We start from the raw sequence: 13,027 nt of genomic DNA, 5'->3' as shown, positions 1-13,027 counted from the left end.
TGTTGGATTAGCCTCAGTGAGTCAAACACTAACATTATTAAGACAATGAGCCAAATTATTAGAGAGGAGAGTGGCACCTTCCCTGGAGGTATGGAGTCCAACTCTCTTTTGCAGGTCAGGGCTACCCCAAAACTCGTCCAATATTGCTATTTTCCGGACAGCACTTCAGCCATTCAGTAATGATATTCTACTATAAATCTTGCCACCACCATCAGCAGTGAGGGGGCCAGAGCATATTGCAATGTCATGAAAGACATGAAAAACTAAATTTCGGAACATAATTTTGTGGTGCTTCTATGACACTTTCGGGTCACGTGTCATCTTGCATGCTCTTCAGAACTCATACCCTGGTCCTTTGTATTGCATATGCAACACTATCAGTTGAGCTACCGAGCAATTTGATCACAGTTAAAGAAGCTTGTTAATGTAGTTGGTTATGTAATTCAAATGTTAAAGGGTACCCCGATTAGTGCAGCATGTTGGCCTTATAAGATTAAATTGGGCGTCAGCTATAAAAAGGTGATACAAAAAACTCCAAATGTTTTTGTTTTTATTAAAAAAAGCCGAAAATCCGTTCACTCGTAGGCCGCCATATTTATTTACGTCTCAATGCATTCTGGGTAGTGACGTGTATAGGTTGTTGCCTGGTTGTAGCCTAGCCGCTCTAGCAGCTTCGGTTATTCGTTTTCCAACGTACCGGCTAGCTAGCTACGTTTTGACAGGTAGCGAGATGAACACGTCTGCCGTTCAGCCTTTTCAGTTTGAACCCGAGCGCACCGTAGGCTTAAATCAGGAGAATAACACGGAAGACGATAGGCCCACTCAAGATTATCATAGAGTTGAGGAAGCGAGAGTAGGGCAAAACAGATGGTGTCTGTGTGGCTACTGCTTGCCCATGCCAAGCGAGAACGAGAGCGTTTGCTGTAAAGAGCTCCACTTTTTGTCAGCAGCTGTCCTGGGTAGGCTAAGTATAGAGCAGACGATCGTACTATCGGTATAAATAATTTAATAAGTCATCTACCGCCATCGTTTGCTTTATTTTCACCAAGCAGTCACTACGCACAGAAATACCCCCGCCCCCCGAACCAAGTCAACACTGTTCTACTCATCTACCTCTACATTTTTAATCTTACAATTACAAAATTGTTATTAATAATGAACTGCAGTTATTCATTAATAATTGAATTGCCTTGAACTACATATTTAAAATCTTAAATCTCGGATAATTCTGATTTGCACTATTTTTTCCCTCTCCAATTGTTAGTGTATATTTCTGGTTAACATCCGTCTGCGTTGCTGCATCAACCATACTAGGAGAACACTGTAGGCCTAACGTTACAGTGGATTCATTAACAGCATCTGGTGGATTGTCGGTTACCTCCATGATCGGCGTAGTGTCCGATGATTCGTCTTCCGCGACTGCAGGAGCGGGTTGTTTACATCCTAGCAGTAGAGTGTCCAGAGTCGCTTGCCTTTGTCGTTTGTTAGCGCGGCTTTCACTCGCTATGCGCGGACGCTTGCTATGCTTCTTGTGGGGAAAATTGAAGGCACGGCATTTGGTTTTAGTATTCGCTTGTAACTAGCTGCACCTGTGAGCTCTTTTAGCCGACTAAATGCCTCAAACGCATCAGGGCTGAAGTGACGGGAACACATCCGTGGGTCTTTAGGGAGTTGTACTCGTCCGCAAGCAACTTCCCACTCTTTTCTTATTTTCTTCTCCTTTGGAAAGGAGTGGAGGCTTACATCACTCCCCCTGTTGCCTTTGGACTGGAAATTACAACCAAACGCTGCACAATGTGGCATTATATTCACTTTTCGGATGTAGCTACAGTTAAACTTAGCGCCATTAGCTCACCTCTCTCTGTTTTGAACACATCCGACACAACCAATATGCGTCATCGACCCAGAATGCATTGCACGCGCAAAAATAATGGCTGCCTTCGTAGTTCAAATTCTGTAAACACTTTGAGGATTTTTTAAATAACGAAAATATTTTATGTATTTCTAACTATATATTTTTGTAGGAGAGAACAGTTGTAGCATATTTAGGGCTTTGTGTCTTAATAATCGGGGTTCCTTTTAAAATTAGAAATCTGCTATAGTAAAAGATTTATATGTAATAAGATAGCATTGTGTGTGGAACAGGTTGAAAAGTAAGTGTTTATGAATTGATAATCTGCCGTTTTACTCGTCACTTGAGTTAAATGGATAACAGTCATTGTTGTTATGTACAACAGGCCACATAAAAATTATTTTGCAAAAATGTAGTTATTGTAACATGATGCTATGACCAGGTGGAGAATGCCAATGAGGGAGAAATATGACAGTCGTCAGAGACATTAAAAAAGGCGACTTAACAAACCATTCGAATTTAACAACATCTCCTATCTTCATTTAATTCTAGCTAGGAAAAAGTTACTTTTGACTTTTTTTAATACTTAAGTACAATTTAGTGTGAATACTTTTTGTACTTTCATTTTAGTATGTTTTTGGCTAGTTACCCGGACTTTTAATTGAGTAAAATTTACACTCAGTATCCATACTTTCTCTTAAGTATAATTTTGGAGTACTTTTAACACCCTTGGTAATCGTTACCCTAAAGCAGGGCCTTGTGACCCAATGGGCAAATACAAGAGATCAAATAAGAATTTGAATATGAACTGTATAATTTCTTTACCACCGGCACCACCAAACTGTGTAAAAATAATAATTAATTCTAAACAGTTTTACTGTACACTTTTGCCACTTTTAGTATGCTATTGGTTGAACAAATTTTATGCTATACAACTTATTAAAGCTTGTCCTGCCACAAAGTCACGCAATTTGTTGAGCCAGAACTTCACTTGTCACTCAATCAAAGTCAACAAAGTTTTTAAAGCACTACAGGGCCAGTTTGCATTATATGGGGGAAAACAACCTATAAATGCCCCCCCCACCCAAACCCCTCCTTCATTCTAGGGGGTCCTTCCCTGTGTCTGTGTCCCCCACTTCTCCTGTCTCTCTCCACTCTCCTACCCAGGTTGACAGAACTACCCCCACCAGTGATGTAGGGAAGCCTGGGCCAGTCTGTTGGGGCTGTGGGGAAGTTGGGCACTTCCAGGATCAGTGCTTGGTGATGCATGTGCCGACACTGGTCCGGATCTCTGATGCTCCACAGACCGCCCCCAATTGGCAGGGACATATCGGATACCGAGAGTTTAAAAGGGGATACATCTTTGGTGGATTCAGGCTGTTCTCAAACCTCTGTTCACCAATGCTTGGTGCAAGATGGGGCATTGGGCATGGATAAATGGGTGAGGGTGCGGTGTGTGCATGGGCATATTCACGTTTCCAGTGGTTATCATTGAGACACTATTCAGGGGAAAAAAGCAAAAAGAGTAGAGGCCACGGTTAATTCCCACCTCACTCATCCACTGATTTTGGGAACAAATTGTCCTGATTTTAAGATTTATCTCGGTGTGTGATGTGCGATTCTATGGCTGAAGAGGCAATGCCAGGGCCATCTACATCTTCTCTGCATCAAGATGATGCAAGAGAGGGAATTCCCATCATCAGGGGGTTCCCTGGGGGGTTTTCTCTCTGGAGTAGTCACGTGATGAGTCCCTAAAACACACGTTAGACCAAGTGAGGGTCATCGATGGATAACAGCTCCAGTCTTTTTGTTTGGCCAGGCATGTACGCAAGTGATATATGCAAGTGGTGTGCAGCGTGCCGTGAATATCAGTTGGTGAATCCACTGGCAACACCAAAAGCACCATTGTACCTTCTGCCACTGATCGAGGTCCCCTTCGAGAGAATTGGCATGACCTCGTCAGGCCATTAGAAAGGGCCGCACGTGGGCATGGCTTTGTATTAGTTCTGGTGGACTATGCAACATAATATCCGGAAGCAGTGCCCCTGTGCAACATCTCAGCACGTAGTGTTGTGGAGGCACTCTTCAGGATAATATCCCAAGTGGGGATTCCAAAAGAAATTCTCACTGATCAAGGCACTACCTTTATGTCATGAACACTATGTGAACCATAAGAATTGTTAGGGATTAAATCGATATGCACCAGTGTTTATCACCCACAAACAGTGAAATGATTTAATAAAACCTTAAAAAAATATTATTTGTAAGTTCGTACACAAGGATGCTAGGAATTGGGATAAGTGGCTGCTGTATGGGCATTGTCCGCGTGACGTACTCAACATCATATGGGAAGCTTGGTAGGAGGGACTTTCAAACAATAAACATTAAATTCAGTATGTTCATGATCTTAGAACAAAACTCCACACTTTGGGTCGATTAACACAGGAATGTCAAAGCCAGCTGTATAACAGGGGGACTTGACTACGGGAATTCACACTGGGAGATAAAGTTGTATTACTGCCCACCTCAAGCTCTAAATTACTCGCTAAGTGGCAAGGGCCCTTTGAGGTCACACGGCGAGTCTGAGATCTCGATTATGAGGTTAAGCAAATGGAAAGGGGCAGATCCTAAAATAATAGAGGGAGGTGGTCCCTGTGGATTTAGCGATGGTAGTCTCCGAGAGGGCAGAGCTCAGGCCAGAGGTGACTCCCCTCATGTGGAGACCACCTCTCACCTTTGCAGCTCACAGATGTGGTAAGTTGCAATTGGAATTTGCTGAAATGTTCTCACCTCTCTCCGGTCGCACAAACCTCATAGAGCACCACATTGAGACACCCCTTCCTGAACACAAAAAAAGTTAGTTAAGGAAGAATCAGAGGTGATGCTAGATATGGGCATAATAGAGGAGTCACACAATGCTTGGGCCAGCCTGTTGGTTTTGGTACCTAAGAGTGATGGGACGGTAGACTATTGCAAACTATCTATCTGTGTAGACTATCGCAAAGTGAATGCGGTAATTTGATGCGTACCCAATGCCTCGGATTGACAAATTGCTCGATCGGTTGGGTGTGGCTCAATTATATTTGACACTGGACTTAACAAAGGTTTATTGGTAGTTCCCCTTAACTCCAATCTCCTGAGAAAAAACGGCTTTTTCCATACTGTTCGGCTTGCATACTTTTTTGACCCTTCCGTTCGGTTTGTTCGGGGCCCCGTACACATTTCAGCATCTCATTGACAAAATTCTGGTTCAGTGGATGGAGTCATACCAGCAGGATATCCTAAAAATAAAATCTGCGCTTTGTGGGGGGGTGCTTTTTCATGCTCCTAATTTCTCTCCCTCCTTTATTTTGCAGATGGATGCATCTGACAGAGGGTATGTAAGTGTGTTTATTTCATTGTTTTTAACTTCGTTAGAGTGGTATTCATTGCTAGATCAGGTGCTGTTTGTTTACTGTCTTGAACGCGGGTTGCTTAAACGTGTGTTTGTGTGTGTGCGCTATATTTGTGTTGACTTGTCCCATAGTATTCACTGCTAGATTTGCTTTGACTTGTCCGTAGTATTCGCTGCTAGATTTGTTTTGACCTGTCCCATAGTATTCGCTGCTAGATTTGTTTTTACTTGTCCCGTAGTATTCGCTGCTAGATTTGTTTTGACCTGTCCCATAGTATTCGCTGTTAGATTTAGGGTTGGTTATCCAGTGTGTGTAAAACTATCATCGTTTCAATGTCTGCAAACAGTGCTTCATTTGTTTAAGAGTATTATTAATTGCTAAAGTGCAGAATAATTTATTTGCGGTGTATGGAAGTCGCATTTGTTCCAGCGTTGGCACCTCACGCGACCCTCAGTTTCGGTTGACCACGTGACTAGCTTTGTTGTGCTAAGTAGCATTAAGGCGTGGCTGCTTTTTCCACTGAACGGCACGTTAAAGTGTGTAATTATTGGACTGAATGCTGACGCGGAAGCGGCAGCGGAAGTGGTAGCCCTCGTGTAAAGCCCTCCTCGTGTGAAGACCAGCGACTCTACCTGTGCGAGTCCACCGAGCAAGGACACTGACAAGGCTCCACTCACCAAAGCACTTAAGTATTTTTATTTTTATCTCTTTTATTATTTTACTTATACATACATACTAACATGTCTAGTTCACTAATAACACATGCCTTCAAGCACATCCCTGTTATCTGTTGTAGACCGTTCACAAGATACAGATGCAAGACCAAACACAACCCACAAAACCTACGGCCGCTTTGCACTTCAACACCTGCTCCACTCTCATTCTCAGTGGGACTCTGGAACTGCCAGTCTGCTGTGAACAAAGCTGCCTTCATTCCAGCTTTCGCCACACAGTCCACCCTCAGCATCCTGGCACTGACGGAGACATGGATTCGTCCTAAGGATACAGCAACACCTGCTGCTCACTCCAACAACATCTCATTCTCTCACACCCCTCGACATACTGATAGGGGTGGGGGAACAGGTTTGCTCATTCATAATAACTGGATGTTTTCTCCACAGGCTTCACTTTGTAACAATACATCTTTTGAATTCCATGCCATTACTACAATGCAACCCACAAAAATACATGTTGTTGTCATCTATCGCCCTCCAGGTCAGCTGACAAGCTTTCTTGAGGAGTTGGATGTCCTGCTGTCCTCCTTTCCAGAGGATGGCAGGCTACTTGTGGTTCTTGGCGATTTCAACATACACCAAGACAAGCCCCAGGCCATTGAACTGAATACTCTTCTGGCCTCATTTGACTTGGAAAAACTACACATCACAGCAACTCACAGATCGGGCAACCAGCTGGACCTCATCTTTACACATAACTGTACCACCTCAAATATTCTTGTTACACCTTTACATGTCTCTGATCACTACTTTATTCAATTCAACATGATTCTCCCATCCATAGTAAAACCGACTCCACCTTTGGTTTCCTTTTGCCGTAACCTCCGTTCTCTCTCACCCTCTCGCCTTCCCACTGATGTCTCTGCCTCTCTTCCCACAATAAATGTATTTTCCATGCTTGATGTAAACACTGCCACAGACACACTTTGCTCTACTTTAACAACCTGTCTAGACACCATCTGTCCTCTCTCCTCTAGACCAGCATGTACTACACCACCCAGCCCCTGGCTGTCTGACGTCTTTCGTGAGCATTGGACGGATCTCAGAGCAGCTGAGAGGAGATGGCGGAAATCTAAAGATCCAGCCGATCTAGGTAAATATCAGCTTCTGCACTTAAAGCACTTTTCCCACTACATTTAAGCAGGCTCGAGTAACCCCACTGCTGAAAAAACATGCACTTAACCCCACACAGGTAGAACACTACAGACCAGTCTCTCTCATCCCATTCATGGCAAATGGGGTGAGAGAGAACACTTGAAAGGGCAGTTTTCAATCAGATCTCTGCCTATCTCTCACAGAACAAGCTGCTGGATAAGAATCAGTCAGGCTTCAAAAGTGGACACTCCACTGAGACTGCCCTGCTGTCTGTCACGGAGTCGCTGAGACAGGCGAAAGCTGAATCCAGATCATCCGTTCTGATTCTGCTGGACCTTTCTGCTGCCTTCGACACAGTCAACCATCAGATCATACTCTCCACCCGCTCTAAACTGGGCATCACCGGAACTGTGCTTGACTGGTTGACCTCCTATCTTTCAGAGAGGGGAGGTATCCAAGCCACATCAGTTACTTACCCCAGTACCTCAGTGATCAGTGCTTGGGCCACTTCTCTTCTCCATATACACAACGTCATTAGGACCCATCATCCAGTCACATGGTTTCTCTTACCACTGCTACGCTGATGACATGCAACTCTACTTGTCTTTCCAGCCCAACGACACCACAGTGACCGCTCGAATCGCTGCCTGTCTGGCAGACATCTCAGCCTGGATGAAGCAACACCACCTGCAACTCAACCCAGCCAAGACCGAACTCCTTGTCTTTCCAGCCAACCCTGCTGTTGAACACAACATCACCGTGCAGCTGGGTCCAACTACAGTGTCGCCTTCCAAAGCAGTCAGAAATCTAGGGGTAACCATTGATGATGAGCTAAATTTCACAGACCACATCTCAAAGACTGCAAGATCATGTAGATTTACAATCTACAATATCAGGAAGATAAGACCTTTCCTCTCTGTACATGGCACACAACTGCTCGTTCAGTCACTTGTCATAACTAGACTGGACTTCTGTAACGCTCTCATTGCAGGCCTTCCTGCATGTGCTATTAGACCCCTGCAAATGATCCAGAATGCAGCAGCACCTCTGGTCTTTAATGAACCAAAGAGAGCACATGTTACACCACTCTTTGTCTCCCTCCACTGGCTGCTGGTTCATGCACGTACTAAATTCAAGGCCCTGATGCTGGCATACAAAACAGTCACTGGGTCTGCTCCAGCATACCTAAAAACATTTATGCAGAGCTACATTCCCACCAGAAGCCTGCGGTCAGCTAAGGAACGTTGCCTTGTCGTACCAAAACAAAGAGGCACCAAAACACTTTCCCGGACTTTCAGTTTCCCCATACCACGTTGGTGGAATGACCTTCCCAACTCAATCTGTGAAGCTGACTCACTCTCTATCTTCAAAAACGGCTAAAAACACATCTTTTCCAAGAGCACTTAACCAGTCACTTAAAAAAACAAATTTACATTTCTTGTTGCACTTAAATCTGTTTTGTATACTATTCTTATGATAGTGAAACTTTGTAGTATGGCACTTTTCGTACCACTGTCTCCTTAAGATGATTTGCTTATGTTTTCCTCTTTTGTAAGTCGCTTTGGATAAAAGCGTCTGCCAAATGAATAAATGTAAATGTAAAATGTAGTGATGGCGGAGGTGACATAAAAAGGTGACAGACAGAGTACAGAGAGAGAGACTGTACCTGTATGTGCTCGACAGAAGCCTTTACTCATTTGTGTGTGTGAATACTTGGCCACTGAGTGCCTTTTTATTATGTTTTATGAACAATGCTGAAGAGCAATAAAAAATACTCATGTTGACAGTTAGCTGCCTCCTGACTCCTTCATTACCTAGACAACAAACCTTCTACAGTAATTTTTTATTTTTTCGCAGAAACCATGGTTTTAATTCAGTACACTGTTTCCATACAGTATCCATGGCTTTACAATTGATTACCCAGGCTTAATATTGTGGTTACTATGGTTTTAGTACAAATACAGTACCATATTTTAAACATATAGTAAAACCATAGTAACCATAAAATTATTTATGTTTTTTATTTTCCTGTATTATTACTATGGTTGCTATGAATATCATTGCTAAAATATGGTTACTGTAGTAAAACCATGGTAAATGTATTGCGAGGGAACTCAAAACTTATTACGAGAACATGCAAAACTATTTCAGAAAAAAAAAATCCTGCTCTGTCCTCTTAGAGGCTCCGTAACGTACCATATAGTACAAAAACATCTGAAACTGTTTTTTTCCAAGATCGTCCTAATCAAAATGAGCTGAGGATGTCAGTGAATTAAAACAGACTGAACTGAACGATGATGATGTAAAGCCCCTGACCCTGCTGTGTTTCAACTATTTTTTGGAGGGCTTGTTTTCAAGAAGCTCATTGGTTTGATAATAGTTGTGAGTGACATTTAATTATAAGATTTGTTTTATTGCATGGTAAATTTATCCTCATTGATGTGGGCTTTTTTTGTTTGCATGCTGCAGCATGATTTCTGTCTCTTATGTTCATACTAATCGCCATACAGTATTAGTGCTGATGTATTTACTGTGTTCTTGAAGTTTTGACATACTGTATATTTGATATTGATTAGTCTGCTGTGATTATATAAATTTATATTTTGCGACTCTCTGGGTCATAAGCAAATTTATAGGGATGTGGCTTATGACTATTAATTTGTTTATGATAACATTGTTTAACCTGTGTAGCGCTCTAGATCACGTGGCCTAATTAATATTCATGAGCTAGCCCAGGGCCCTGGGAAGGCTTAACGTGGCCGTACCCTGAAGTAGAAGAATTCTTGTGAAATGGCACTGTGCTCCGTAATATTTTTTGTGCCATATTTCAATAGATTGGCATGATTCTATAAAGGCTTAAGAGATCATCACATCTGGGGGAGTTCCCATAGTGTCAGCTGCTGACGCAGCATTGAAGTGCCCGACTAGTACACTGCCTATATGTTCAAACAAACACTGAAACCCTTCATACATTTTATTTAAAGCAACTTAACATTAGTACATTTAGATTTTTTCATTTATGCATTTGGCAGACGCTTTTATCCAAAGCGACTTACAGTGAACTTATTACAGGGACAATCCCCCTGGAGCAACCTGGAGTTAAGTGCCATGCTCAAGGACACAATGGTGGTGCTGTGGGGATCAAACCAGCGACCTTCTGATTAAAAGTTATGTGCTTTAGCCCATTACGCCACCACCACTACGCCACCACCACTGGTAGCCAACATTAGCCACACTGCAAATCCCATCTTGTCATGCAAAATTGATCAAAAATTTAATTTATATTGTCATCTTGGGTAGGATTGGGTCATTTAAAAAATACAGTTAGATACATGCAGAACATGTTGACGCAAAAGGCAAACACAATGTACTCTCTCCAGACCTGCTCGAGGTAATCCTAATTATTCACTACCCTTTGTTTGGATTTTAAGTTGAGTCAGAGCTGCCATCTATTGGTATTCAAAGTTGTTTTTGCTTCATTATTACAAGCAGCATTAACGATTACAGAAGAAACAAACTGCACTCAATATCAATCCGTTTCAGTAATATGAAAGTGACAGATATCTTAATATGATCTGTTCTCTTTCAGCTCTTTCAACTCTCTTTTAACTTTAGCTTTGTATTTAGAAAAGAATTTATGAAATTATAAATACATTTAATTTTTATCCAGAGAAAAAAAACTCCAACAAGTATAAAATTGTTTACCCCCCCCCGTATTAATTTGTTGTTAATTTATTTTTACAAAAAAAATTAAAAATAAAGATGCAACAAATAATCGGCTCGTGCATTTTTTATAGTCCAACACGGACGTTGCATCAAAGTGGACTGTATGAAATCACAACACAGAACGTGCACGCGTCATAAATATACTCATAGGATAAACTGGTGAAGAGTTTTGAAAAGTTGCATGTAATACGCAGTGTTTTTATACATCTGTGGTAGGCTTGTGAAAGGATGTTTCCTTTATTTTAGACATAAGGGCTAGTTATACTAGTTATAGCAACACTTGTGCAAAGTTTAATCAAGTTAGGGATACAGAACACCTGTTATATTGCTCTTACTCCTGGATCTAGATGAAACACGCTTAAGATCGATATATTTATATTTACCAATAATAACTTTTATGGGAGACTGGGGCAAGTTGTGACATGAGGAAATGGTCACAAAGGCTTGGGGAAGTGACCAAATTAAGCCCACCTAAATCTAACATTTCCCTAATTTATTTTAGTTATGTAAATTACTTTCCAATAAACTGGACATTAAACTGATGATTAATATTTCATGTTTTGTTATTAACTGAAAGAATTAAGTTACTTTTTTTAATTGCTAATATGAAAAGTCCAGAATGGGCTTATGATGAACAAGCGTACTATTTAAAGAACTATATTATTATTATTATTAAATACAGTAGAAATGTACATTTATAATAGCAGTTCAAGTGCAAATTAATAGACAGTAAAGCAAGTTATTTTAGGCACATGAATATATATAGTACCAATAAGTTTTCTGCACCTCAAAACAAATGTCTAAAACATAAAACAAATGAAATAGGAACAAATAAAAAAAATGAACTGTAAGTACTTTTATTTGTAAGCATATCTTCTAACAAAATACATTCCTCAATAATCTTGGCAAATTTGTAGGCTTTTTATGTTTCATGGTAAGTCAATCATTGTTTTGAGGAATGAAAGCTATGCAATGCTTGAAATTGCCAAAACAAATTCATTGAATTCTACCCACTCAACACCAGTTTCATGTACAACAGTCAAGAGAAGACTCAGGGGTGCAGGCCTTATAGGAAAATTGCTAAGAGAAAACAAAAAGAAAAGTAGAAAAAAACAAATCTGGACAAACTGACAGCTAGAAGGCCAAGGATCTGCAAAGCATTGCTGCACGTTGAGGATTTTTTAATTCTTTGAAGTAGTTTAAGAAGTTCTGAATATTTTTTTTCAAATTGTAATAGTAATCTTTCACATTATTAATGTCCTGAATATACATTGTGATCAGTTGAATGCCACTTTGGTGAATAAAAGTACTGATTTCTGGCTATAAGAGCAAAATCTGTACATTATTCCAAACATTTGGCCACCAGTGTACAGGGCCGGCCTGACCCAATAAACAAACTAAACATTTGTTTAGGGCCCCGCGATTGGTTCGGGGCCCACCACCATCCCCACTTATTATATTTTTTGCCCATCAATTACTCTAATCAACAGTATACACAACCGTATTAATGAAACGTATATGTTTCGTTTCGTATATTTTTCTAAATTTCTTAAACCTAATTTTGGAACTAGGATGGAGGATTTAAAATTGTGTGGGTGCAGAGAGGATGATGCGCGCATCTCTCTGCTGTTTCCGTTTGTCAACTGCCAGGAGCAGTAGCTAGATAACAGACATCCAGCCATCAACGTACCCACCTGGATCAGAGAAATGCTGTTTTCCCGAATCAGACGATAGTGCATGCCAGAAGCATGGCCTCTTTTAATATTGTTTGCTACTTTTCGTCTTTACAGCTGAAACAACTTAAAATACTCCGTCATTTTGGGGCATACAGATAAGTGTAAGACATCATTAGAAACTATAAAGTGTCTACTTTTATTTGTGTACACTCACAATAACAACAAAATATTGTGCTTTTGTAAAATAAAGAAAATAAAAAGGGTGAGCTGTCAGCAGTCTCTGGGTTTGCGAGCATCTTTCTGAAACGCGTTACAAAAATGACCTGAAACTCCGCGAATACTTATCACACAAACATTAAACATATGTCTAAAGAAAGCTTAAAATGTACTTGCAATATGTTTAAGGTACCAATATCATTTGGCAAATTTTTGCCATAGTCAAAATATATTCATGCTGCAAGTATGTTTTTGTCCCTATACAGTGGAATATCACCCCCACCCCGGTCAATACAAAGTACTCCCTCTCGATACCTCCAGTGAGGATGAAGC

Source organism: Xyrauchen texanus, chromosome 40, assembly GCF_025860055.1.
Source record: "Xyrauchen texanus isolate HMW12.3.18 chromosome 40, RBS_HiC_50CHRs, whole genome shotgun sequence".
Lineage (NCBI taxonomy): Eukaryota > Metazoa > Chordata > Actinopteri > Cypriniformes > Catostomidae > Xyrauchen > Xyrauchen texanus.
This window is presented reverse-complemented; position numbering follows the sequence as displayed.